Raw genomic sequence first — 15,165 nt, forward strand, 5'->3', positions numbered from 1 at the left:
AACGGGCTTCTAGGGCTTAGGAAAAGCGGCCACTAGATTCACCTTGAGAGCGTGTGAACCAGATTTCGGGAAGGGCCCCACCAGTAGCGTTTCTGATTCCGTAGGTGTGGTCTGAATGTGCCGTTCTAATCAGCTCTTGATGAGATTACGGGCCCGGAGGTTTCAGGGGCCCCAAGTAGTGACTAACTCCATCACCATCCAAGCTGACCAGCAGCAGGGGAAAAGCGTGGAAGAGAGCGACAGCTGTCCCGACATCTTCCGCCACCTCCATCCTCCGCCGCCGGGAAAGGGTCAGCACAGGGAAGCAGCAGGAGGAGCGATGCCGGCGCCTTAAGAACGGGAACTCCTCTCCCCAACTTCCGCCCCTGGGGAAAAGCAGAAGCCGTCAGCTCCCGGGGAGCTGCCCTCCCGTTCTCAGCCTCGAGGTCCTGGCTCCGGGGATCGAGGGCGGGCGCAGCCGCACCCCTCGCGGTAGCCAGGCGGAGGCAGGTGAGGGCGGGGGCCCGGGCCTGGTGGGGGGGCGGCTGGGCTGAGTGTCCGCCGGACCCCGGGCCGCTCCCCGCCGGCGGCCGGGCAGGGCTGAAGATGGCTGCCCCGGAGCGCGGCGGACAGTCACGTGGCACGCTGGCACGGCCGTTCCCGGTTCCTCCTCCTCCCCGAGACCAGACCCTGCAGGTAGCGCGTCCAGGGCGACCCGTGCCCCGGAGGGACGAGCGTGCGGGCCCGGAAGGCCGGGCGCCACGGAGGGCCGCCGTCCCGGCCGCGCGATCGCCACCCGCCCGGGCGCGGGTCTCCTCGGCGCGAGCTGGAGCGGATCTGCGGGCGCCCCGCACCCGGAGCGGCCACTGGGCATGCGCGGTGCTCCGGCCCGGGTGCGGCGCGCTCCAGGTTTTCGCCGCAGCCCCGAGGCGGCGGGGGGGGGGGCCCGGCCGGGCCGGGGCGTCCCCCCCCCCCCCCCAGAACTCCCGGGCCTCCGAGCTGCCGCCCGGCGCTGCGTGATCTGGGAGGCCGGCGGGCGTTAGGCTTTTCGGGGGAGATGGGGAGCGTGAGGATCCGAGCGCTTCGGGAAATGTCTCTTAGAGTTTCGAGGCTCATCCGTGTTGAGTGATCAATCACGAGGCAGTCACTAGGGTCGCAGCTCTTGGGCTCGGTGGGGGAAGAAAACACCCGTGTGGTTCGCCAACCTCGGTCCCCGATGGTAGTTTCCCGAAGGCCGAGCCTGCGTCCCCGGCTCTCTGGCCGGCTCCAAGCCGCACAACTCTCGGGCTGGCCCCTAACTGGGCTTCTGCTCCCGGAGGACGGAACCCATCCCCGGGGCCCCTCTCCTCGCTGGGGGGAAGGGCCCGCATCTCCAGTCCCCGTCGCTCGCGACGGAAAGGCCAGCCCCCGCCTCCAGCGCACCCCACAGCGCGCCGTCCTGCGGGGCTCGGCTGGGTCCCCGGCCGAGCGTCCGCGGTCCCCGCCCCCCCTCCCCCGGCCGCCGGGAACACCCGGAGGAACGGACCGGCGCCGCGCGGGAAGCCGACCCGGCTCCGCCGCGGACTGGGCATGCTCGGCAGCCCGAGGCTCCAAGTCAGAAGCCTCCTCGCCAGCTCGGCAGCGGCCCGGGCAGCGGCGGCGGGCTGCCGGCTGGACGGGGAGCTGGGCGAGCGGGTTCCGGGCGGGCTGCCGGTCCCGGGAGCCTGGCAGGAGGGCGGGAGAGCGGGGTCGGGTGCGGAGCCCGCACGCCGCCGCGCTGCCCCCGGATCTCGTTCCGCGGCGGGGGGCTCGGCGCGCGGAGAGAATTCCGGCGGCTGCCGCGACCGGCGTGCGAGTGAGTCGCGGGGCGGGGGCGGAGGGAGGGCCGGCCTCCGGGTCGCGAGCGGCTGGGTCTGACCCAGGTCTCGCGGGCACGGCCTGACCTGGGTGGACGGCGGGCGGGCGGGCGGGCAGCCCGGGCGAGGGGGCGTGAGCGCACCCGGCGCGCGGTCGCGCGTACCTGGCGGGCGCCTCCCCCCACCCCGCCGCGGCCGCTCGTGGGGGTGGGCGCGGGGGAGCGCTCTGGCGGCCGCTATCCCGGCTCCGAGGGGGCGGGCCGCCGGCGGGGCTCCCCCGCCAACTTGGGCGGGGAGGAAGGCGGAGGCGTCAGTGGGCACCTTTCCGAGGTGCTGCGTGCACGCTGGAAGACTGCCTGGTGTCACGTTGGGGACGGGCGGACGGTGGCTGGGCCGGGCGGCCCGGAACTGAAGACCATTCAGGTGGCAGCCCAGCCAGAGGTCCCGTAGTGCTTCGGGGTGGACCCCCAAATCGCAGCCCCGCCCCCACAACCTGGGCGTCAGAGTGACAGTTGGTGCCTCCCGGCCTGATCGCAGCGGGCCAGGCGCCCGTGGCTTTGGGATTCCCTTCAGCACGGCCCCTCGATGACCCCTAACGGCCTAACAGGTGGGACCCCCTTCCCGGAGGAGCGAACACCTGCTCCCGAGACGGCGTAACAGCCCCTGGCTTGCGGCTGCCCAGAGACCCCCGCGGGTCCCCGCTGCGTGGGGGTGTTAAAGGGTAAGGCCTGCAGGGGTATCCGTGTAGCTCTGGACTCTGTTCGCCCGGAGAATGAGAGGTCTGTCTGATCGCAGGCGACTTGTCAAGGGCACATCAGCAGTAGCAGTGGCTGCCTCTGCCCAGGTTTTATCCCACACTCCGGCTGTCTTCCTCCGGTGCCCTGGTTCAGCTAACGGATTCTGGTTAACACTTGATCTCTTTTTGGCTGTCAGGAGTAGCAGTTGGGGTGAAGGATGTTGTGGACCTGGGGTGCTGAGAGAATCTGGGCAGGTGCTTCTCGGATGTCTCATTTCACCTTCAGACAGGACGGAGTTCCGCGTTACACACTTATAAAATAGAAGGCTCGTTTCTGACGGGAAGTTTATTTTCTGTGTTCTGAGACCTGCCTTCTGTCCTAGCTTTCCCGAAATCTACCTTCCTTGGTTTGGGGATGTTTCTAGTTGGCTACTGGTTGTGGAAGTGGTGAACGACTGTTTTGGTGTATGGTCAACTCTCCACGCCTTTGGGCACTGGGGAGTGAACATCAGCAGGGGTCGGGGCTGAGGGAACAGAAAGGGGTGAGATTGATTAGGTAGGATCCAGGTGGAAGTCGCCTTGGGCTGGGGAGGTAGCTTGGGTCTGTGAGGCAGGGGAGAGGAGGTCCAGGGGTTTCATTAGCCAGTGTTAGGAGTCCGAGGAAGAAGCCAGCCGGGGTTGGGTGCCAGTGTTGAAGGAAGAAGCCAGCTAGGGTTGGGTGCTTATGTGGTCAGTGTTTTTAGGGAAGCCCAGGGATGTTTGGTGATTCAGCAGGTGGCAGGTTTCCAGCTCTGAAGCCTTGCCTTGGCCAAGCAAGCAGGCAAGCAAGGTGCAGAGCCTGAGCCCGCTGCTGGCGGTGCCTGCATTTGGGGAAGCTCCAGGATCGGCCTTCTTATGTGCACCAAGTCTCTTTCCTTGTCTCGCATCCTGTTTTCTTCGGATGCCCTGGTCCTTTGGGTTTCCTTAATGCTCGTCTTAAACTGTACAACACATTTAAAGTCTGAGTCACAGACCTGCTGGGTAGCCGGAGGTGGCTACTCACTACCGTTCAATTCAGGTAGTTATTCTGCTGAGTGAGAGCTCCCCTTCTGTTTCTGCTTCAGAGATCAGATATTTTTTATTGTTAGTAAAATAGATATTTTTCTGCCTCTTGTCACTGTCATTGAATTACTTCAAATACCAGGTAACTTAAAAAAAAATCTACTAATTCAAGATATTAAACTATTAAAGGCACATGTTTGTTTAAAGTATCTTACTCATCAGAGAACTCTGGGGGTCTTGCATAATGCCTGACCTGTGTGTAGCTCAGTAAATACCTATTCATATTTAAAAACATTTTTCATAACAGAAGAGCACTAATATTTACCGCACTCCTCATCAGGTTTTTACATCTGTAAATGGGATTCTTTCCTATCAACAATTTTAGAATAAAAAATGCACAATGTATGCTGGGTATGTTGGGCACTTAAAGACCTTTGTCTGTTTTCCTAAGATGCAGTTGCCTCTTGTTGACCAAAAACATCAGTTTTATATTAATACTTGTATTTCTGTTTTATAACAATACTTGTTTTGTTCACATTTTCATTTTCGACTTGTGGCAGGTACTTGTTTTAGTTAGTTAGAATAAAGGGCATTCTTTTTGGGCTGGCGCTTAAAAACTCGTATGCTAGATTTAGCTGTTTTTGCTAAAATGTGCTCCTGGCACACATTATATGTTCTTCGATTGATCAAACATCGTTCCCTGCAAAGCATTTCAGGGAAACTGTAGGTTCTCTAACTTTGTCATCCAGTGATAAGTTCTGAGAAAACATGGTGGCCAGTGTCCTGTCTTTGCCTGTTTGGGTTGGTAGCACTTTTTTTTTTTTTTTTTAAAGAACTTTCTTGGTATGCATGGTTGTCAAAAGATTTGGGCTTGTGAGTTCATACTCTTCGTCAAGAATATAAATGCAAGGAAAAAAAAAAGAATATAAATGCTTCTTCGTTGTTTCCCATGCTCCTATGTTCCAAGAACTGGGCTGCAAAGTTTGTCACCTTTATTGGGGTACCCAAACCAAAAAATCAGTTGTTTGGATCAGTTCAGCTTGGTGTGAGGGGCAGGGAATAAATGAAGGGGAAGAAAGGACAGGTCTTGTGGCCCTGAAGATGGCTTGGTTTTGTAGCTGTGGCTGTAACTTTTGGTTTTGGTAAAACCGAGTTGGATGGCTGTTGAACAGGAGTGGTTGTGTTTGCTAGAATGCTTTATCCTCCTCAGAGTCTTACCTCAATATATAGACACACCACACAGATGTAGACATGCGATTGTTGAGGCAGAGAAGGGAGACAGATGCAGGTAGATACATATTCCCTTAGTCAAAAGCCAAGGAGAATCCCAGTTTCTTTTCAAGGGAGAGCTAGACCTCAATGGAATGTTGCATTCTAGAAGTTTAAAGTACCTCATGCACATTTGAGAGAGCATTTCTTCTGCTCTCAGCAGCCAGCTACATAAGGCAGCTATTTTAGGTCAATGCAGGTGAGAGAATTTAGAACTTAGGTTATTTTCCCCCCTGCTTAGACATGGTCAGTTCTTGGCATCAGATCCTCCCACTGTACAAAGGCCCTTCTCCCTTGCTGTTGTCACCGTTCCCCTCCATTCCCTCTGCTACAGGAGGAGTCTTTTCTCTTGCATTGGGTGAGAATGTGTGTGTGGGGGGGGAGGGGATTGGGGTTGTATGGATTTCTTTCTGTTAAAGATGCCGTGTTCCTTGATGTGTTGTCTTCCGTTTGCATAAATGGTGCTGAGGCTATGGGTCCGTGGCAGAGTGCTTACTCAGCATGCTTAGGGTCCTGGGTTCCATCTGGAGCCCTGCAGAAGGAAAGCACTTCAACCTCCCCCAAAACATTTATCTTGGAAACATTCCAACGTTTTATGAGAGTTGACAGAATTTCTGTCAATGTTTTATTAGGTAGTTTGGTGTTAGTATGGACTTGTCCTGTATACTGAGGTGTCTGTAGGGCTGGTCTGATACATGTATTATCGTGTGTGTGTGTGTGTGTGTGTGTGTGTGTGTTTGTGCAGTCATGCATAAACACATTCATACATGTATATTTGTATGTCTGTGAGCTATAGATGTATAACTCATTTCTACCCTGTTACCATAGGGTTACCAAACCTGAATGAAATGCTGACTGCATTACCTTACTGACCTTTGTGAAAGGTTCCTAGGAGTAGTAGTTTTGGAAACATGTTCCCTGCCAGCAGTGTAGACCCTAGACCTCCTGAATCAGAAAGCCTGGAGTTAGAAGCCACTCATCTGTGCTTAAAGTGCCAAGCCTATAGATTGTGATGCAAGGGAAAGTTGGAGAGCCAGTGCTCCAGGAAACTACATCCAGGATGGTGCTCTGGGTGGTCGGGGAGCAGAGTACCAGCACATGTTGAATTATTCCCAGAGCTGCTGAGCTGCTGTGCATGTCCAAGCTGGTTTCAGGGATGATACCCTGCATCCTTATTAGTGTTGGACATTAACCAGCTCTATAATTTGCCAGTGCTTTGTGGCTAACTAATGAGCTCTCATTGTTTTAATATGGATTTATGGGATCTTAGTGAATTGGAGGCGTACCTTGTGTTATTTAGTTGTTATACTGTTTCTTGGGCCAGCTGTCCATTTTATCTACTGTTCCTCTCCTCTTATTCTCGTTTCACCCCCCACATTTGTGTTTCTTTTCCCCCTTTTATTTTGCGAGACAGTTTTCTTAAACCATTGTTTAAACAGTACCTTCTTTCATAGTTTTGGTGAGGCTTTTTTGATTGTATAGCATATTTTCATATACACGAGAGTTTGTCAGTTTATCAAGAGTTGTAATTTATGTTAAGAAATCAATTTAAAACGTGTTCTTTACTATTGACAATTTAGCTATCTTGAAACTGCCACAGTGAAGAGGGTGAACATTTCTGGTACCCCCAAACTTTTTTGGGCCTATTTTGTAGTCAGACCTTCCTGTTGTACCCAGACTTGTATGATCGTGATAGCTCGCATTTCTAGAATTTTATATAAATATCCATGCTGTATGGTACTTTTTTGTGTCTGGTTCCTTTCACTAAACATACTGAATTAAAAACAATATGATACAATACTTTAAAAAAATCTTCTTTTTAACTGTGACACAAGACATAGACTGTAGACCTTCTAGGCAGTCCTTTTTGTGTGATTTAGTAGTGTGATGTTCATGTTGGGACATGGACAAACGTCAGTGTGATTCCTCAGCAGAATGTAGTCACTACCCCAGACCAAACCCTGCTCCCCTTAACCTCAGCCTACTAATTTTGAGATGCCTCCCAGGGCTGGTATGTTGTTCTTAGTTCTGTACCAATCTTCTTCTGTTTCTGTGCCAAACCCTTATTTCTTCATTAGAACTTTGCTCTTCCGTATACATTTTGGAATGCTTCTGAAATTCTCAATAAAGTCTAGGAAATGTGATTGGCATTACTTGGGTTACAGTCTCGTAGAGAGAAGTGACATCATTTCTGTTTTGATACTGCAATTTTTACCATGGTCATTGTCTTCCCATCTTTAAAGAAATAACTTTTAGGTAAAGGTTACAATTTTCTCTATTATGGTAACACTTTTTCCTCATTGTTGGCTCTGGAATTTGAATTCAGTGCCTTATACATGCTAAACACACACTGTCCTACTGGGCTACACTTCCAGCTTATATGGGACCTTTTTAAAAAAAATAAATGTCATATGTTTGGGCAGAGTTTGAGTTTGGATGCTGTATTACACACTTGCTTTTCTGTTGAGACCAAACACCCAAGAGAAACTTAAGAGCAGAGACATAATTGCACTCATGCTCCCTACCCATTTAGTCTGTGGTTGCTGGGCCTCATGGAGGAGATCCTATCACAGCATGCAGGAAGCAGAGAGCCACCAGGAAGGGTTCAGGGACAAGATACCCCAAGGACCGCCTGGTGGCCTACTTCGTTCAGCTGTTGCCTGCCACCCAAAGTTTTAAAACACTTTCTAATAGCTCCTCCAGCTGAGGCTCAGGCCTTCCATTGCACATGCCTGTGGCGGACATTACGTGGTAAGCCATGAGAGGAACCTTATTCCCACCTTACGGGCATAGACAGGTCTTTAACAGTCTCTTCATTTGCCGGACTTGAGTGACTTTGATCGATTTGTTCCCTCTCCCTCTCTTACTGCCCCAAGCCCCTCCTTCCTCAAGCCTGGGTAAGGAGGCCTGCTCTGTGAGGCTGTGGAAGCGGAGCGCAGAGCTGGAAACGGAGCCCTCGCTCAGTTAGTGCTGAGCCTTGTGAGGCTGTGGAAGCAGAGCGCAGAGCTGGAAACGGAGCCCTTGCTCAGTCAGTGCTGAGCCTTTACGTAGTAAACTTGAGACGTTCACCCGCTTCTAAGGATTTATGACAAAGAAGTGTCAGGAAAGCAAAGTGAAGAAGACAGCCAGTTATGTGTGCAGTACTTCAGAGCTACATATGGGAGCCCGGGCCTCTGCCTACTTACCCAGCAAGTGTGGATACTTCCAAGGAATTTTACAGTTGAGTGGGGAGGAATATACAACTAATATACAAGAAGCAATTAGAGAAATCTCTGTGACAGATGGTAGATAGTTAGGGTTAAGTGCTAGAGGTTCAGGGGAGTTATGGGAAGAAAGAAATGAGCTTGCTCTTGAGCTTTCATTTGACTTGGGTGGCATTCGAGTAGGGAAGAGAGAAGAGGAAGGTGAAAACCAGTATAAGTAACATTTTTATTGGGGACAGTCAGGGCCTGGTGATGAACCTCACAGTAATGGATGTTGCATCTGGATTTTAAAAATTGTTATTTTTTTTTTTTAAATATTGGTTGAGATAGAGAGAGAGAGAGAGAGAGAGAGAGTGAGTTAGTGTCTGGACATGTGTCTCAGCGAATGTATGGAGGTTGGAAGACAACTTGTAGGAGTTGGTTCTCTCCATCCACCATGTTCTTCCTGGGAAATGAGCTCAGCCTGAGGCTTAGTGGCAAGTGCCAGTTGCCTTGCTGAACTATCTCGCCAACCCCTGGGTCTGGATTCAGGTGTCTTAAGATCAGGGTCCTGTTAAGTAGTGATTTGTGGCTACTGCATGTGTAGATGGCTAGCAGCTCTCTGGGTCTGAGAATGGTGGCTAAGAGTGTTGACCATGGAGCTAGAGTGCTTGGGTTTGGCTTGCTGTCAGCGGGTTAGGTGGACCATCTGTGCCTCAGGCCCCACGTTCTTTGGCGGACATAAGAAGAGCAGCTTCTGTCCGGGGCTGTTGAGTAGTTGTAAGAAAGATGTAAGCTAACATTTATAAGGCACTGAGTGTCTGCTACAGAGTGTCAGTTAGCTCTCTGTCAGTGTGACAAAATACCCGAGACTGGGATAGCTCTGTCTTTTTTTTTTTCTTCGTTTTCTTCTCCCAAGATAGGCCCTTTTGATATTACTTGGTTAGCCCCAAACTGCAAACCCTCCTGCCTTAGTCTTACAGGCAGGTCCCCCCCCCCCCCCCCCCCGTAACAATTACCTTTTAAGGATTCATCTGGGTTCCTGGGCTCCTGGTTTCAGTTCGTGGTCATCTGGCTTGAGGCGAGGTTGTGTATCATGGTAGTGTCATCCGGGATCTGGCTGTCACCTCCCTTTCAGCTTCCTGGTCTTTGTGATCTCTGAAGAACTAAGATGAGACACACACAGAGCACAACCTAGAAGGTAGGCAGAGCTTATTACTAATTTTTTAATGACTATGTTTATTACATAATATAGGAGGTAGGCAAAGTAAAGCAGACCCCAAGGTGAGGGTGCACAATGAGCTAAAGGCCCATTGTGTTGGTTTACATGCTGGGCATGCTTTACTCTTACGAAAGCATCTAGAACACTCAGGTTTCCTAGCGGTGTTCTTCTGTCTAGGTATTTTGAGTCTTACGGGAAGGGTGCAGTGATATGTCCTTATTCTTTTTTTTTTTTCTTTTTCTTTCTTTCTTTTTTTTTGAGACAGGGTTTCTCTGTGTAGCCTTGGCTGTCCTGGACTCATTTTGTAGACCAGGCTGGCCTCAAACTCACAGAGATCCCCCTGCCTCCGTCTCCCCAGAGTGCTGGGATTAAAGGACGCCAGCTGTCCTGTTCTTTATCAGAAAGAATCTGGACTAGATAGTAGCACTGTTATAAAGTTTAGGATCCCTGGAACCAGGTTTAGATAGCTATCAGTTCATGACCTTATGGGAAGTTCAGGATGTGAACTTCCAACTCTCCTTCTAAGGTCAGATTCCCTTCCTTTAGCTGTTTGTCAAGCCATTTGTACTTGCTATTGATCACAAGGGGAGTGTCCAGCCCTGATACCCACCGAGGATGCTGATTTCTGTTTATCTAATAGTGGGAACTCATGATAGAGGAAGCTGCTTACCTCAGCCAGGAAGGAAGGGAGGGAGGAGAGGGCTAAGGTCCTCAGAGTCCCTTGCAGGGCATGCCTCCCATGACATAACTTCCTTCTACTGAGCCACTCCTCTTAAAAGACCTCACCGCTTTCCAGGAACATCATAGTCTGGGCCCAAACCTTCAAGCTCGGGCATTTGGGGGACAGCAGAGATCCAAATGTGAGTACCAACTAAGAACCATGTAAATATTAGCTGCTGTTCTGTCCGCTTTTGTTGATATTCCCACAGTCTTTCTCTATTCCTTTTGATGTGAGGTCTCATGTCCCAGAGTTGCTTGGCTTTTGTTCAGAAGGATCTGGCGGGAGGCTGCGTCGTCAGTGCAGTGGCATGGGCATTCTGAATATCGTTGGCTATACAAGGCACAGTTGGGTAAGTGCCCGAGACATCGCCGAGTCAGGTGCCTCATCTGAATGTCTGAATGTTGGTCTGTATGTCTTTCCTCAGAGCTCTAGAATGGAGTGAGTAGAAGAATAATAAGATGGTGAGCAGACAGGAAGCACGTGTCACTTTGCTATTTTTCTAGTTCTGATGAGACCTTTTGGTAGAACTGTGTAAATTCCCTACCTTTTGGTAAGGAGTCGTTGAGGGCTAATCACAAACAGTGTGTGTCTGCCTTGACTGTGTGATGTGGATGTTGCTATTCTCTTTTGGAGACAAGAAAATGGGACACAAGTAATTTCCCTGAGAACACAGGAGGAGGAATGTCCTGAAGAGTTCACTGTGGGGCTCTTGCCAGTTGTCAAAAGCAAAACAAAACAAAACAAAACAAAACAAAAAAAACCGAGTAGGTGTTGTTGGTGAGGAGACAGCATCAGGTTATGATACCCAGGTTGTCCCAAGCTGAGTGCTCCCATGACCCCACCACCTTAGGTGTTTATCTGCCTTTGCAAGTGGGCCTCGAGTTTCAGCTTGTGGCAGCTTCATCACCAAGCCTGCTTGTACCTCTTGCTGGGCCCAGCCTAGAGTTTCTGAAGCAGGCAGCTTGGGGGAAGGTGGCGGCCAGCAGTGCGCATGTGTGTTTGTCAGTTCCCAGGTGCTGCTGCTACCAGTCTGGGGACATGCACTGGCACCCCCAGCCGAAGCCATGTTGCAGCAGCCAGGGACCAACTGTTTCTACCTCTCTAGAAAGTGCACTCCTGGGGTCCTGCCCATTGGGATGGCAGAGCAGCCCCATGCAGTACCACCAGCAAGCCTGTGCAAGGAAGATGGCATCACTTGTTCCCCCCCCCCCCGCCCACATGCCCAGATTAGGGGTCGCTTTCTGTCCACCATTTAGACCCATGGGAAAACAAAGCACAGATAATTAAAGATAGCCAGCCTGGCTGTGGAGAGGCAGTCTTGTTTGCTGATTTAACTGTGATGGTAAAGCGTTCGTAGCAAGAAAGAGCTTGGTGCTTCTCAGAGAGAGCAGGTTAGTGGGCTACCATGTGGGCACACTGGTACTAATGGGTCCTCAGGAAACACAAATAGCTGCAGTTATCATGGCAGGGTTGCTGCTTTGCAACTGACACTGCATCTGCCGGTGTGAGCAGGCTTATAGCTAAAACTGGAAAAGCCACAGCTAAAACAGCTTCTATCCTGGAAGAGGTTTTTTGAGCAAGATGTGCCCTCAGGTAGAGCCATCACCACATAGTGAGGCCAGGTCACACCTGTGCACCAGGCCCCCTGGGATACTGCGCTCTTGCTGCAGCTTCCCTGCATTGGCACAGTGTGCAGAAGGGGGCTGATGACATAGGGTGGCAGCTTGCTGTGGGCGGAGCTTATTCAGTCCTTGGGGGGTCTAGGAAGGCGGGACCTAGTGGTGGCTATTGGCAAGAAGAATTGGAGGCCAGGACTGTGCTGCTAAATCCACGGGAGAATCCCAGGTCATTGCCAGTTCACACCATTGTCTCTTAACGGTGCCACCAGACACCGTTCCTAAGAATGGAAACCTGGGAAAGAGTACTGACTTGCCTTTCTTTCATTTCTGGTGTTAGTCCTGAATTCTGCTTCCAGTGGCTGTGCTTTCTCTTTCATATCCCTGCCTCCTCCTCTTCCTGAAGTGTCCTTACAAATGAGGGCAGACTGAGCCTGTGTGCCGGCCAAGTGGCTGGGGAACCTTGGGCCTCCGCTCGTGTGTTTGGAAGGGAAAACTGGAACAGCTGACTGCTGGCCATCTAGTCCCCAGATATCATAGCTCTCCCCTGTGATTGGGGCAGGCCAGAGCAGCGCAGCCCATGTATGTAATTGGTAGTTGTTTGCTGCCCGTGTGATGGTGAAGCTGTTTATCTGAGTACTGTTTACTGTGGCCTCGTTTTGCTTTGTTTATGCCCAAGTCACTTGACAGAAACAGCAGTTAGAGGTCGATTTCTCAGCTGTTGCAGGCCTACGTTTCGTGAGGGAGTTATAAAAGGCCTCTGCAGGGAACACCTACGGCTGTCAGCCAAAGCCAGGCTGCCCCGGTCACCTGAGGCAAAGGAGGGCAGGTGAGGGCAGTGATGGCAGATGTTCCTGGCTGCTGAGTCGCAGTTTGCCGTTTGTGAGGGAGGTGGGGCGACGAGAGACTTCTGCAGAACAGGAACTCGGACAAGCTTCTGGTTCTGAGAGCTGTCAGGGGGTGACATAAAGAACAGTGGGCGTGGGCTCGTACCCTTTTGGACTAACCTCACTTGAGATGGAATATTAGCCATTGTGGTACAGGAGTTGTGTGACGACCCTTTCCCAGGCCCACGGGGTGTAGCATGGCACCCCACAGTTGTCAGGGTGGCTGGGGGAAGTAGCAACAGAGGGTGGTGCCAAGATGCCTTGTTAGAAGAAGGTGTGCTGTTCCCTTCCTCTCAGGGGAGGTGTCCTGGAGTGAGATCTGGTGCTGCTGGACTGGATGGCCCCGTTTCTCTGAGCTCTACTCTCTGACCATACTACGCCTTCCCCGTGACTTTAGTTGCTTGTCTTTGTTCATTGCTTCCGCCTTGCAGTTTCCAGTGCATGCAGGGCAAGCTACCTGGTGAATATCCTGGCTCTCTAGCGAACTCGGGGTGGATGGCCTAGGTCCCGGACACTTCGGCTCTAGCTAGTGTGATTCATATAGGCATGGACAGACAAAACCTCGGTCACATGGAGTGTTCTAGGTCATGGTCAACTGGTAATAATCGAGGAAGCAAATAGGAGGTGCATTAAGAGCGAAAGAGGTGACTCCTCCTGCAGGGAACAGCCTGTGAACAGCTTTGCCAGCCATTCACAAAGGCAGAAATGTGACAGTTGCTTCAGTGCATAGAGACACCTGGGTTACTGTAAAAGGCCCTACAAAGTGAACAGCTGGGGATGGGCAGTAGTCCAAGTTTCCATGGGGCCCTCAACCTGACTGATTCCCTTTTGATTATAAGAACAGAAACCAGACCATCAGAACATTCAGGACTTTTGCAAGCTGTGAAAGTTACCATTTGTTAGATGGTCCAGGCAGCACCCAGATCTGTGACAAACTCCTAGAAGCCTCCACAATGAGATGTGCCTTTTTTTTTTTAAAAAAAAAAAAAAAAAAAGTTGTATTTAAGTGTATGTTTTTAAGGGCATAGTAGTTAGAGCACTCACTGACTTCACCGTGAAGGTACCTGAAGGCCAATTGTGGTGACAGTGGTGAAAAGTTAGTTAAAATCCTACCCCTGAGAACTTGACCTTGTGTTCTTCCTGTTTTTAGAGTGACTATTGTAAAGGGACTACCCAAGGAGGAGGTGACCCGGGTCTTGTTTCTGTCTTGTGGATGGCACAGGCTGTTTTCCTCAGAGGAAACTTAGAGCCAGGTGGCATAGTGGGCAGTGGGGAGGGGCCATGCTACACTGTTGTTCTGTTCTCCGAGGCAAAAAGAGGGGCAGGTGGTGCTCAGAGCTGCTGTTGGTGCTTGGCTTACTGTGTCCCATGGACACCGGACTCAAGCCTGGACAGGACAGTTTGTGGCTGTGGTGGTGAGTGTCAGAACTTTCCAGCCCCAGCCAGTTCACGATTATTGCTTTTAGATGAGGTAACGAAGGGCAGCTTCTAAGAGTAATGGAATAGGTACGTACTCTCTGACCTACCCATTCTGCTTTTAGGGGTTTAATTAAAAAAAAATATATATATATGTATATATATGTATATATATACATGTATATATGTATATATATGTATATATATGTATATATATATGTATATATATGTATATATATGTATATATCAGCCTGATATATATATATCAGTCTTCACGCCAGAGCTCTTGATCAGTAATGCAAAGAACCTAACATCCAGCTTAGGGTTGGTTAAGCAAAGTGTGTCTATCCACACAATAGGCTAGCAAGAAACCTCAAAAATACACCTATGAGAATAAAGGCACTTTGAAAAACCATTGGATGTGATGTTAAAAAACTAAATGATTGATCAGACATTGGCTGTCTGTCTGTGTAAGCCTGTGATAAAGCAAGCTGTTCATTTAGCTTGAGTCCAAGGATTCTGGCCCCACTCTAACCTCCTGTGGCTGTGGCAGAACAGCAGGAATGGTTCCCTCGTCGGTGTTTGCCTGGTTGGTGCTCCCATGTCAGGTATGCCTCTGTTTACGTGGCTGGCTGTTCGTTCTGGCGACTTTGAAGTAGCTGAGGTGTTACTTGTATTATAGATGAGTGCTCTCCTGTTGCCCTCTTTTCCTTCCAGCCCATGTCAGGCTCTGAGTGCAGTGTGTCTCAGTCTTCGCACTGACTGACACTCAAGGCTTTGTGAATATTGACCCTGGTGCCACAGAGCTGGTATGGAGGTCCAAGGGCAGCTCCTTAGTGACTGACTTCTTAGCCCACTTTCCTTGTTTTTTCTCCTCTCCTTGACCCCTTCATGTTCCATGTCCAATTACGAACATAGTAAACCTTGTGGTTGCACAGTGATGAATGGCGCCATTCATCACGCGAGGATATGCACATATCCCTCCTTCTTCCCCTACAAATATTGAATGTGCACTAAGTGAACCTGTTAACCCAGTGTGGGCATCCGAGCACCGAGAGGATCAACACAGGCAAAGCTGTGGCCCGCCGCACTGGAGCACACTGTGCTTTAAACCCCTGAAACTTCATACGCGTTTTTACGATTTCAGGGTTTGGTGTGGTAGTGTCTGGTGTCATAGCAGATATGATCAGTAGGGAACGTGTGGCACTGGGTGGAGGCTGCGTTTGATCTGGGGGTGGCCGGAGAGCCGAGCGTTTGTTTG

General features: G+C 50.9%; 1 protein-coding gene across 6 annotated transcripts in view; it reads left to right on the top strand.

The window, feature by feature from the left end:
- The first annotated feature begins 218 nt into the window (after nt 1–218).
- Sgms1 (sphingomyelin synthase 1) overlaps nt 219–15,165 on the top strand; it is a 237,797-nt gene continuing 222,850 nt past the window's right edge. For 2 of the 6 annotated variants that reach the window (XM_055613847.1, XM_055613848.1), the window contains exon 1: nt 2,109–2,535. The gene's annotated coding sequence lies outside the window, so the exon portion shown is untranslated. Of the gene's footprint in view, nt 490–1,523; nt 1,814–1,935; nt 2,536–12,409; nt 12,431–15,165 lie in introns of those variants that run through there. The other 4 variants (XM_055613842.1, XM_055613840.1, XM_055613841.1 and 1 more) reach the window with 4 other exon arrangements.

This window comes from Psammomys obesus, unplaced genomic scaffold (assembly GCF_907164565.1).
Source record: "Psammomys obesus unplaced genomic scaffold, mPsaObe1.curated_primary_1811, whole genome shotgun sequence".
Classification (NCBI taxonomy): Eukaryota; Metazoa; Chordata; class Mammalia; order Rodentia; family Muridae; genus Psammomys; species Psammomys obesus.